Source organism: Callithrix jacchus, chromosome 6, assembly GCF_049354715.1.
Source record: "Callithrix jacchus isolate 240 chromosome 6, calJac240_pri, whole genome shotgun sequence".
NCBI lineage: Eukaryota > Metazoa > Chordata > Mammalia > Primates > Cebidae > Callithrix > Callithrix jacchus.
Genome location: NC_133507.1, coordinates 157923080 through 157935136, shown reverse-complemented (window position 1 = coordinate 157935136; position 12057 = coordinate 157923080).

Below are 12057 nucleotides of genomic sequence, written 5' to 3'. Positions count from 1 at the left end.
TCTCCTCTGCGACCTCCCCTGTCCAGGGCTCCTCAATAATCTCCCGCTGGGTCTCTCTCCTCCCATTCCTACCCACGCAGCTCCGATCTGCATAGGACAGCCAGAATGGTCTGTTGAAACTCTTATCCAATCAGGTCATCTTCCTGCCACTACCCTGGAGTGGCTTCCTCCTGCCCTCTGGATAAAACCCAACTCTTCTGAGCTGAGAAGACCTTGCATGATTAGCGCTCAAGGAGAGAAGGGGAGGGGAAGTAAACTTTCCTACAGCAGAAAGAACATTAGAAACCCCTGAAGAGGGGGAGCACAGCCCTGAGCAGACACACCTGTGGAAGAGGAGAGACAGAGGGAAGCCCGCAGAGAGTGGGCAAGAACTCGGGATTGGATCACGCAAATTGACGGGAACAAAGGCCACGTGGAAAGTAAATCAAAGGGGTTCCAAAGAGACGTTGGGCGCAGTGGAGTCAAATACCAATTTTAAAACTCTAGAAGAAGAAAGAAGTAGCTGCACAAGATAAAATCAATACCCTTAACGATCGTGAGAAATTCCCACACTTCTGACTACTTTGCCAAAATCAGAAAATCACGGTTAGAAGGGAGAGGCTCAGCTCTCTGGAAACATTACATCCACCCAGCCCCCAGCACCCCGGACTTTCATCAAGGAGAGTGTTCGGCAGATACTGATGGAGAGCCTTTGCCCCATGAGGGCAGAGGGGACTCTCTCCAGGGCACATGGCAAGATCACCACACAGGCAAAAGCTGGACACATAACATGCAAGCCAAATTCCCCAGAGGCACTGGAGAGAATCCCTGGCCATCACGGAAGGCAGCTTATCTTCCCACGAGAAAAGCTCATGCAAATGAGTTGAGAGCACTTTTGGCTGAGAGACACCTGCACAGCCTAAGAAAGAAAATGTGCTCTGAGATAATTCACGGAGGAAGGATCGAGGGGCTTCCGAGGCATCCTCACGTCCCCGATGCTGCTGTGGGGCTGTCAGCAGAGGCCATAAGGATGATGGGACCCAGAGCAGGAGCACCAGGTCCTGGTGCGTGGGGATCCAGGGCCCAGGGTTCAAAGTGCAGCCCCTGCCAGGATCAGGCCCAAGAATGAGAGCCTCCACCAGACCCCCCCCAGCCCTACTCAGTGCCTGCACCAGACGGCAAGCCTCCACACCTGTGCCCCTCAGCTAGGCTGCCATGACCCAGCCCTCCCATGAGATCAGGGTGTCCCCAGGCTGCTTTGACCCAACGCTTTCATAGGAAGAGGGTATCCTTGGGCCACCGTAATCCAACTCTCCCATGGGAACAGAGTAGTGACCTTGGACCGCCCTAATCCAAACTTCCCATGGGATTGGGGTGTCACCGGGCTGCCTTGATCCAATCTTCCCATGGGAATGAGGTGCCCTTGGGATGGCCTAACCCAACCGTCTCATGGGAAGAGTACCTTTAGGCCACCTTGATCCAACCTTCCCATGGGAACTGAGTATCCCTGGGCTGCCCTGATCCAACCCTCCCATGGTAAAGGGGTGTTCCTGGGGATGCCCTGATCCAACCCTCCCGTGGTAAAGGGGTGTTTCTGGGGCCAACCTGATCCAACCCTCCCATAGTAAAGGAGTGTTCCTGGGGCCACCCTGATCCAACCTTCCTATGAGAACTGGGAATCCTTGGGCCACCTTAATCCAACCTTCCCATGGGAGCAGAGTAGTTCCCTTGGGCTGTGCTGACCCAAATTTCCCACGGGATTAGAGTGTCAACGGGCTGCCTTGATCCAACCCTCCCATGACAAAGGGGTGTTCTTGGGTCCACCCTGATCCAGCCCTCCCATTGGAATGGGGCACCCCTGGGCCACCTTGATCAAACCCTCCCATGGAATAAGGATGCCCCTGGGCTGCCCTGATCCAACTATCCTGCAGGAAAGGGATGCCACTCTCCCAGCTCCATCCTCTCCTTGTCCCCTTGTCAGACATCAGAAGGTCTGAGGGCCCCAGGGGTCAGCTCCTGGGGAGAGGATTCTGTCCTTCCCTGATTCTATAAAGGGAAGAAGACACTGACTAGGAATCTTCTCCAGGAAGGAAGCCCCAACCCAGAGCCTCCTTCACTGAGGAGCAGAGAAATGTGTCCACACAGCCCGACAGCAGGAGAGTCTCCTCTGAGGGACCATCGCCTCCCAGCGAGCCCACTTCCGAAGTTCAGGACCACAGGAAGATGCCTTTCTGTCTGCTCATTTTGATTTTTTCTTTTAGTTTTATTGCTGTTGGTTTTTGCTGGCCCAAATGGGAACTCGATAGGATTTTATTATTCTTAGACAACGTTTTCCATAGATTATTTACATTTGACTCATATAAATTAACTGACTCGATTTTATTCTGTTTGTAGGTAGTGTAATTATAATACCTCTATTGTTGTTAACAAGTCCACTAAAATAATCTGAAACGCAGCAAGAGTTTTACTTTGCCTTCCTTCTAAAGTGACATTGAAATGTTTATTTTATTTTCTGGTTTAAGCTATATTATCTAGCTAACTGCACGACATCTTAAGTGGAGACTTGCTAGGCGTGTAACTTTTCGGATAATGTGTCATAACCGCATATTACGTAAATGTGAACATTATTAGTAAATTGTTTCCCTCTTATTTGATTTCTAGATGCTGCGATACTATTTCATTATTGCTATTTAATACCATCTCCGATTGATCCAGTAACAGTAACATTTGGTCTCTCCTCTAAAGGAAAATCGAATTTTCACCTAATTCAATTTCAAAGCAATAGCTTAGTGGTTGTACAAGTTCTCAGATGGAAGCTCAGTGGAATAACTCCTAGGATAGTGTTTTATAAACGCAGCTTATTTAAAAGCCAATTTCCTGAGTGCATTATTTCTTCTGCCTCCATCTCCAGCTGGTATAAGAACAGTGTTTTGGTTATTGGCCTTTAACAAATCCCCATAACATGATCTATAGTAAGAAATGTATCTGCGCATGCTCACAATTGAAGGTATTTGAAATTCAAAGTTTATTTCTCTTTACCAAGGCCTGTATTTACTCTAGTTATAAGATTAGCTAAATAAATTTTGGTTTCAAAAAAAATTACTTTTGAAAACCCTGGCTATGGCTGAAGATCCCTTGCTTTGATATTTGAGAGGAATGGTAGGGTGGTAATGGTTCCCAGGAGACCTGCCCCACGGACTCTGCCTCCTTCATCTTCAGCCCCAGCATCCAGCTCTGGACAGGGATTAGTGGCTTGGAATCAAAATTGTTCTCCAGCGGCAGCTCAGTTTCCCAAACAGGTTTCCCTTTCTCCATGCCAAAGCCCTGTGACCCTCAGTGACATCTCTGAAAACCAGGATTGCAGAGAATACTTTGAGAAAGGCGGATGTGGAGGAGATGCTGTCACTGCAGATGTTTCATGGGGCATGGAAACTCTAATCTAGAGCTAGTTGTACCTGCCCCATCCATGTAGAGGACATAGCACAGCGTCTGGCACCAAACAATGTCCAATCACCATCTACATGGGTCACTGTGATGGCCCAGCTGGAGCTACCATCAGCTGAGAAGGACACTCTGCACTTGGAGGACAGGTCTGCCACTTCCTCCAGGCTTGTGTCCACTGGCCTGAGTGTCCTGTGGATGCTCCCCTGCCCCTTGGGGAGAATGCCAACACCCTGCCCACACAGGGAACAACTCTGGCTCCTCCAGGTACTGTGGAGGTGCTGCTACTGAACCCTGTGGTCTGATCAGAACCACATTTGTTCTGACCTGCAGTGAGTGACTGTTCTACTTGGGCTTTTCCCTCCCTGTGGGCCTTGCAACCAGAAAGTTGAGAAAAAAACTCCAACATAGTTTTGCTGGATGCATAAAAAGCTTGGAAGTCATCATGTCCATCTTTAAAATAAAAAAAAGCTGGATGAACTGAAAATCAAAATTAACAACTTTTATTGGACCTGTTATAGAACTGAGGTCTCAAGGAAAACAACCATCCTAGAATCTGGAAACACAGGGATGTCTCCAGGGAGATATAGGCAGTGAGATTTGTTTATGTGGAGCAGAAAGCACTGACTAAGCCAATACAAACATTAATAGAAATTTTAATAACTGTGGAATCTGCATGTGAGATACCGAGGGAGAAGCTTCTGGGAAGCACAGTCTTTTGCAGGCTTTTCCTCTAGGAATCTTGACATGATCAAGATGCATCCCGAGGAACACCCTTCTTTCCATGGCCCTGATGAGAGGAAAACCATAGGAACTATTATGTTATTCAATCAGGAATTTCTTGCTTACAGAACAAAAACCTTCATGCTGTGAAGGACATTGCCAGAAAGCCACTATGATGTCTCATCCGGCTAGTGAAAGGGAACTCCACCCCACTCAGCCCCACTCCCATCCCCCCATATCACTTAAGGAATAAAAAAAAAAAAGAAAGAAAGAAAAAGATAGCCTTAAACTATGGGAGAAAGAGCTTCAAAGACATAGAGTAGGAACGCTTCAGTCAGGGATTGGGGGAACAGAGGAATATGTTCCACCCTTGAAGGAGGGAGAGAAGCAGCTGTGAAGACCATGCCATTGAAACAGAGGCCCACTGTGTAGAGCAAAGACTGAAATATCATCCGAAGGTTAGAGAACATTCCCCTTCTCCACACTCTGCCACCTTTTTATCAGGCCTCCAATTACAATAATAGTAGATCACAGCTGAGAGAGCTGTCAGAGGCAGATTCTCAATGAGGAGGTGGACAAAGGGAAGGGCCAAAGCTAGACGGGAGACAATAATAATGTGGTTCAACAGTGCCAGTCCCCCAAACAGCGCAGTTCAAATACTGTATCTTGACGGTGAGCAGTTTCACAATGTGCAAATTTCACTTCTAGCTCTTCAAGTCCACACATCGCTACATAAATAATAGATGTGCGTCATAACCAGCCACCAGTCCCATCACTTCTTCCAAAGTCTATTGGTGACTGGGCACCGTGCATCCATTATTCAGTTCCTTCGCAGCCAGAAACATGTGTTTTGCTTCTTTCCTACATCCCAGTGATAAAACCATGGAATATTTACCAAGAAACAAAAAGGATCATCAAAACAAGAAATTGACCAACAAACAGGAAGGTGCACTGGATGAATGGAAAGTGGTAATGCTCAAGAGAAGTTCAAATGGAACATGGATGGAGTCCTAGAAGGAGAGACTGCCTTGGGAATGCTGACACCACCGTCACTGAAGAGACGCTAGATATGCGGCCAGAGGAACTTGGTGAAGGCCAACTTCCTGACGTGGGTACAGAAAGGGATTGTGACCAAAGAGGCTGAGATTTTCTAGAGTTTAGAATTAGGATAAAGCTTCACATAAAAGAAACTCTGAGAGATAGTTTATGACACAGACCGAGCAAAGGATGAAATATAGGAAGCTGACTACAGCTTCCAATCACCATCTACATGGGTCACTGTGATGCTACATGGGTCACTGTGATGGCCCAGCTGGAGCTGCCATCTCCTTTCTATGTACTACCATAGAAAGGAGTACAACAGCACGCAGAGGCGTAGGAAACATTGTTCACACCGTACAACAGCACGCAGAGGCGTAGGAAACGTTGTTCACACTGTACAACAGCACGCAGAGGCGTAGGAAACATTGTTCACACTGTACAACAGCACGCAGAGGCATAGGAAACATTGTTCACACTGTACAACAGCACACAGAGGTGTAGGAAACGTTGTTCACACTGTACAACAGCACACAGAGGCATAGAAAACATTGTTCACACTGTACAACAGCACACAGGCGTAGGAAACATTGTTCACACTGTACAACAGCACGCAGAGGCGTAGGAAACATTGTTCACACTGTACAACAGCACACAGAGGCGTAGGAAACGTTGTTCACACTGTACAACAGCACACAGGCGTAGGAAACATTGTTCACACTGTACAACAGCACGCAGAGGCGTAGGAAACATTGTTCACACTGTACAACAGCACACAGAGGTGTAGGAAACGTTGTTCACACTGTACAACAGCACGCAGAGGAATAGAAAACGTTGTTCACACTGTACAACAGCACGCAGAGGCGTAGGAAACGTTGTTCACACTGTACAACAGCACGCAGAGGCGTAGGAAACATTGTTCACACTGTACAACAGCACACAGAGGTGTAGGAAACGTTGTTCACACTGTACAACAGCACACAGAGGCATAGAAAACATTGTTCACACTGTACAACAGCACACAGAGGAATAGGAAACATTGTTCACACTGTACAACAGCACGCAGAGGCATAGAAAACATTGTTCACACTGTACAACACATGCAGAGGCGTACGAAACATTGTTCACACTGTACAACAGCACACAGAGGCATAGGAAACGTTGTTCACACTGTACAACAGCACACAGAGGCATAGGAAACGTTGTTCACACTGTACAACACATGCAGAGGCGTAGGAAACATTGTTCACACTGTACAACAGCACGCAGAGGCGTAGGAAACATTGTTCACACTGTACAACAGCACACAGAGGTGTAGGAAACGTTGTTCACACTGTACAACAGCACACAGAGGCATAGAAAACATTGTTCACACTGTACAACAGCACACAGGCGTAGGAAACATTGTTCACACTGTACAACAGCACGCAGAGGCGTAGGAAACATTGTTCACACTGTACAACAGCACACAGAGGCGTAGGAAACGTTGTTCACACTGTACAACAGCACGCAGAGGAATAGAAAACGTTGTTCACACTGTACAACAGCACGCAGAGGCGTAGGAAACGTTGTTCACACTGTACAACAGCACGCAGAGGCGTAGGAAACATTGTTCACACTGTACAACAGCACACAGAGGTGTAGGAAACGTTGTTCACACTGTACAACAGCACACAGAGGCATAGAAAACATTGTTCACACTGTACAACAGCACACAGAGGAATAGGAAACATTGTTCACACTGTACAACAGCACGCAGAGGCATAGAAAACATTGTTCACACTGTACAACACATGCAGAGGCGTACGAAACATTGTTCACACTGTACAACAGCACACAGAGGCATAGGAAACGTTGTTCACACTGTACAACAGCACACAGAGGCATAGGAAACGTTGTTCACACTGTACAACACACGCAGAGGCGTAGGAAACATTGTTCACACTGTACAACAGCACGCAGAGGAATAGAAAACGTTGTTCACACTGTACAACAGCACACAGAGGAATAGAAAACATTGTTCACACCGTACAACAGCACGCAGAGGAATAGAAAACATTGTTCACACCGTACAACAGCACGCAGAGGAATAGAAAACGTTGTTCACACCGTACAACAGCACGCAGAGGAATAGAAAACATTGTTCACACTGTACAACAGCACACAGAGGCGTAGGAAACATTGTTCACACTGTACAACAGCACACAGAGGAATAGAAAACGTTGTTCACACTGTACAACAGCACACAGAGGAATAGAAAACATTGTTCACACCGTACAACAGCACGCAGAGGCGTAGGAAACATTGTTCACACTGTACAACAGCACGCAGAGGCATAGAAAACGTTGTTCACACTGTACAACACATGCAGAGGCGTAGGAAACATTGTTCACACTGTACAACAGCACGCAGAAGCGTAGGAAACGTTGTTCACACCATACAACAGCACGCAGAGGCGTAGGAAACATTGTTCACACTGTACAACAGCACGCAGAGGCGTAGGAAACGTTGTTCACACTGTACAACAGCACGCAGAAGCGTAGGAAACGTTGTTCACACTGTACAACAGCACGCAGAGGCGTAGGAAACATTGTTCACACTGTACAACAGCACGCAGAGGCGTAGGAAACATTGTTCACACTGTACAACAACACGCAGAGGCGTAGGAAACGTTGTTCACACTGTACAACAGCACGCAGAGGCGTAGGAAACATTGTTCACACTGTACAACAGCACGCAGAAGCGTAGGAAACGTTGTTCACACTGTACAACAGCACGCAGAGGCGTAGGAAACGTTGTTCACACCGTACAACAGCACGCAGAGGCGTAGGAAACATTGTTCACACTGTACAACAGCACGCAGAAGCGTAGGAAACGTTGTTCACACTGTACAACAGCACGCAGAGGCGTAGGAAACGTTGTTCACACCGTACAACAGCACGCAGAGGCGTAGGAAACGTTGTTCACACTGTACAACAGCACGCAGAGGCGTAGGAAACATTGTTCACACTGTACAACAGCACGCAGAGGCGTAGGAAACATTGTTCACACTGTACAACAGCACGCAGAAGCGTAGGAAACGTTGTTCACACTGTACAACAGCACGCAGAAGCGTAGGAAACGTTGTTCACACTGTACAACAGCACGCAGAGGCGTAGGAAACGTTGTTCACACTGTACAACAGCACGCAGAGGCGTAGGAAACATTGTTCACACTGTACAACAACACGCAGAGGCGTAGGAAACATTGTTCACACTGTACAACAGCACGCAGAGGCGTAGGAAACGTTGTTCACACTACTCTTGATATTATTGATTATCAATAAGGCATTTTAATTCTCCGTCTTTCTAGTGTTTCAAAATTACAGTTGTAACCAACAGTAGCAGAATTTTTAATCTTTTGATAAAGAAATGTACAGGTTATGAAGCCATCATAACTTCCCCATTGATTGTTAAGTCACTTGGTATGGTTTCAGTTTCCCTGGTCATTTTTACAGCCCCACACTGTGTGAGGTAAGGATGGCTTCTATGTGAATTACTTTAAACGCAAATGGTCCAAACCCACCAGTTAAAAGACAGAGATTGTCAAACGAAATTAAAAGAAGGAAAAATTACCCCGTTTTATGTTGCTTACAGAAAACCCATTTAAATATGAAAACTTAGATAGGTTAACAGTTAAGAAATGGAGAAAGATACACCATGCAAATGTTAATCAAAGCAAAGCTAGAGTAGCCATAGTAACTTAAAAGCAGAATTCATAACAAGAAAGATTATCATGGGTAAAGACGAACATTATACAATGATAAGCTGTTAATTATCAGAGAAAATGTAATAATCTTAAATGTATATGCACTTAACAACAGTGTGTCAAAATTCACGAGGCAAGGAAATCATGGAACTGAAAGGAGAAATAAACGCACAAAGTTGAAGACATTAACACTCCTCTCTTAGTAATCAGAAAAGAAAGCAGACAAAAGCAATCAATAAGGATATAAGTGATCTGAACAGCACTGTCAATTAATGTGGCCTAATTGACATGCAAAACAGCAGAATACACCTTATTTTCAAGCGCACATGAAGGATTCACCTTTGTAAACTACATTCTGGGGTTCAAAAAAACGCTTTAACAAGTTTTTCAAAAATACAGATCATACAAACTATGTTCTTGGACCATAACAAAATGAATTGATAACACAAAGATGGCTTGAAAATTCTGAAATGGTTGGAAGTTATACAACACACTTTTAATAACCTATGAATCAAAGAAATCTCAGAGGATATTTTAAAAATATTCTGAACAAAATAAAAAAGAAAAGAAAACATCAAAAATGTGAGGGCCAGGCATGGTGGCTCATGCTTATAATCTCAGCACTTTGGGAGGCCAAGGCAGGAATCACTTGAGGCCAGGAGTTCAAGACCAGCCTGGGAAAAATTGCAAAACCTCATCTCTATTTTTTGTTTTAATATGAGATCCATCAAAAGCAGTCATTAGAGGGAAATGTATACCATTAAAATGCATAATTCAACCCCTGAAAACTTCATTAACCTAATTAAGGTATTTAAAACAAATTTACAGCTAACATCAAGCTTAATAATCAAATACTAACGGCTTTCCCCCAATATCAAAAATTAGACAAAGTTGTTCTCTCCCTTCATTCCTATTCAACATCATACTAGAAATCCTAACTAGTGCAATAATGGAAGAAAAAGAATTAAAAGAAATACAAGTTGCACAAGAAGAAAAATCACAGGATACAGTCAATACAAAAAGTCAACTGCTATATACCAATAATGAACAATTAGAACTCAAAATTAAGAAAATACCATTTACAATAGCACTCTTCTTCCTCCCCACCCAATTAAGTTCTAACATATAAATCTAACAAAATATGTTCAGGATCTCTGTACAGAAGACTGTGAAACACTAATGAAAGAGACCACAAAGGACCTAGATAGAGACACATTCTGCGATCACAATTGGAAGACTCAATGTTGTGAAAGGGTTAATTCTTCCCGTTTTGATGTATAGATTCGATGTAATCCCTGTCAAAATCTCAGCAAGGCTTTTTTTGTAGACATTGACAAGCCGATTTTAAAATTGATATAAAAGGCAAAGGAACTAGAATGGCCAGGATAATTTTGAAAAAGAACAAAGTTGGAGAACTCACATTACCTGATTTCAAGCATTGCTGTAAAACTGTGGTGATCAAGATGGTGCAGTATTGGTGGAAGAACAGATACAGTGACTGATGAAACAGAATAAAGAAAGGGTTCAAAAATATACCCCCCAATATGGTCAATTAATTTTCAACAAACACTCAAAGGTAATTCAATGAAGAAAGAATACTCTTTTCAACAAATGGATTTTAAAATTGGACATCCATATGCAAAAAAAAAATCTTGACCTATTATTTCATACCTTATGTAAAATTTAACTCAAAGTAGATTATAGACCTAAATATAAAATCCTAAAGCCTTTAGATAAAACATTAGATACAAATCTGTGACCTTGTGATAGGCAGAGATTTCTTAGATGAGACAAAGAAAACACAATCTGTAAAGGAAAAAAGTTATAAATTGGACATCATCAACATTTTAAAATCTTTGTTCTATAATAAATAATGGGAAGACAAGCCACCTACTGAGCAAAAATATTTGCAAATCACATAACCGACAATGAATTTGTACTAAGAAAATATAAACAACTCTTGAAACTCAAAAAATACTAAAGCACAATTTTTTTAAAAAATGGACAAACCTGATGATCTGCACATGTACCCCAGAACTTAAAGTATAATTTTAAAAACATGCTTTACCAAAGAAAACATATAGATGGCAAATAAGAAAAGATGCTCAACATCATTACTCATTAAGAGATGCAAATTAAAACCACAAGGAGATACTGTAACATACTTATTAGAATAATCGTTTTTTAAAAAGCATCATTGAATGCAGAACTACTGGCACTCTCACGCATCGCCTAGAGGTACACAAAATAGGACAGCTTTGGAAAGCAGTCTGATACAGGTAGGCTTCATGTCTCCACCCAAATCTCAACTTGCTTTATAACCTCCATAATATCCATAATCCCCACATGTCAAGGAAGGGACCAGGTGGAGGTAACTGAATCACAAGGGCGGTTCTCATGAGATCTGATGGTTTTAAAAGGGGATCTTCCCCCTTTGCTTGGCACTTCACCTCCTCATCACCTTGTGAAGAAGGTGCCTTGCTTCCTCTTTGCCTTCTACCATGACTGTAAGTTTCCTGGGGCCTCCCCAGCCCTGTGGAACTGAGACAAGTAAACCTCCATCCTTTATAAATGCTATGTGTTTATAGCAGTGTGAAAATGGACTAATATACAGTCTGACCATTTCTAATAAACTTAAACATATGCTTACTCTACAACCTAGCAATCCACTCCTAGGTCCTTACCCAAGATAAATGAAAACACGTGTCCACAAAAACATCTATTCGTGAAGTTGGCTTTATTTGTAATTGCCCCAAACTGGAAACAACCAAAATACCCCTCAACTGAGGAATGGATAAACAAACTGTGATATTTACACATAATGAAATTCAGCAATAAAAGCAAAAAAACTATTGATAACATGAACAACATGGAAGAACCACAAACGCACTAAACTAAATGAAAGAAGCCAGACCTCAAATCCTGAGGCCTCTATTCTATTGATTTGACCTTCTGGCAAAGGCTAAACCACAGGGACAGAGAACAGATCAGCATGGTGTAGGACTGCTATACTGGGAGGGAGTTGGAGGTGGAGTAGAATTGCCACATCCTAGTTACAACGGGAGTCACGTGACACTACTAATTTGCCAAAATTCCTGGAACTACACATCAAAAACAGTGAATATTACT